Source organism: Pygoscelis adeliae, unplaced genomic scaffold, assembly GCF_000699105.1.
Source record: "Pygoscelis adeliae isolate BGI_AS28 unplaced genomic scaffold, ASM69910v1 Scaffold78, whole genome shotgun sequence".
Classification (NCBI taxonomy): Eukaryota; Metazoa; Chordata; class Aves; order Sphenisciformes; family Spheniscidae; genus Pygoscelis; species Pygoscelis adeliae.
In genome coordinates, this window is record NW_008825409.1 from 3,649,595 (window position 1) to 3,651,402 (window position 1,808).

A 1,808-nucleotide genomic window follows, 5' to 3' on the forward strand; every position below is an offset into this window, starting at 1 on the left:
GTTCATCAGAGGGTTCCCTCCATTGGAAGGGGTGGGCAGGGCTCACGGGTTAGCCTGGATGAGTGTTTCCCTGTGTGCAACTGCTACTATTTCCAGTACACAGACAGGTGAGGTTTGTGGAGAGGCTTTGGTGGGCTTTGTAGAACTGGGTCTTGATGGACAAGATGGTCTGTGCATCAACTACTCCATTTTAATAGAAATATTCTTACTTACAGGAGACACTCTTTATAAAACAATGATTGCTCAAAATGATTTATCCCTGGATGTTTTCTGCTGCAAGATTTTGTGTACATGCATACTATAAACAGTACCTAAGTTCATGAAGAAATTGTCTTATTTTGGCTAAATGTACTTTCAATCATATAAACACCCTTAGTGTTTTTATCTTTTGGAAAAAAAAAACCAACTTCTGTGGATTTTTTTTTTAAAGTATTTTAATCCACAATACTTTTTTTATAGTTAAATCCTTCCTAGATATCAAAACCTTCCACACTCAGATGTAATTACTTCTGTCTCTGCAAAGGCTTCACACACTTTAATTTCTTTGTTTGGATGCTCTCCAGTGTTGTCTGAAGAGAAATATGAATTTTCTGTGTGTTTATTAGTATTCTTACAGTATGTAATAGTAGCTCCTACCTTGAGGGAAGTTCTGCTCCAGGGCAAAACTAAAACATAGCTGTATATCCATGCTGAGAACTCTGTTTACTCATTTTCCAATTCTAATAAGAAAGCAAGCCCAATTAAGTGGAATAAGCCAGACAATTATGCTATGGAAGATTTTAAATTGAATATTTTAGAAGGCGCTTAGGGAGTTGGGTGCCTAAGCTCCCTTACCAGAGCTACCATGGTTCTCAGGATATTGTACGCACCATCATGTGTGAAGCAGAAAACGCCCTATCTGTTTGACACAACTTTAGTTTGTCTATTGAAATATGCAAATGTAGGATCTATTTCCAAGGACACATTAGCACTTTCCCCTTAAATACACCACAGTAGAGGACTGATGTGTAACAACTGTGGAAAAAGAACAAGCAGTTACGTTGCTTGCTTCTGGAGTTATTCAGGCTGGATGACTTCAGTTTCCAAAGTAACTGCAGTTAGCTGTGAGTAAGTGCAATTCTTAGATTTTGATCAGGACTGTATGAGGCTGTTTGCTGCAGTGGCCTTAATCAGTGGCCTTAGCAGCGTTCACTGCTATGACCTTAATTGTTGCGGGATTTTTTGATAAATAAGAATATTTTTGTTTATTATAATCTTGTTAATGGATAATTTATTTTGCAATGAAATCCATGTGTAACTAAAATTCTATCTGTACAAAGCTTTCATGAGAACACAAACATAACGTGTTTAAAGATTATATGTTTAATGAAATCCCCCCAAAATACTGTGAACAAATGTATATGGTACATGCATTTTTCTTTGCAATTGTCAATAGAACATGTCTATTAACGAAGATAATGGTATTAAAGAAATCTTGCTTGACATTTTTCACTTTGGTGAAACAAACAAAAAGTCGTAAGCAAAATAGAAAGAAAACCTTCATGTTGTTAACAATTCCTTAAAAAGACAAAACCAAAACCAAAACCAACTTACAATACCTGCCATCTTTGCTTTCTGTCATTATAAAAATTGATACAGGGGAAAAAAAGGGGGAGGAAGTGGAAATGAAAGATTTCTTTTTAGTTTGGAGAAGATGCAAGTCAAAAGATGCAAGTGAATTTTTAAACATTGGAAGCACTAGTTCTACACTTAATTAAATAGTTAATGTTTAGTATTGAGACTTTAATGAAAAAATTCAAATGAAATCT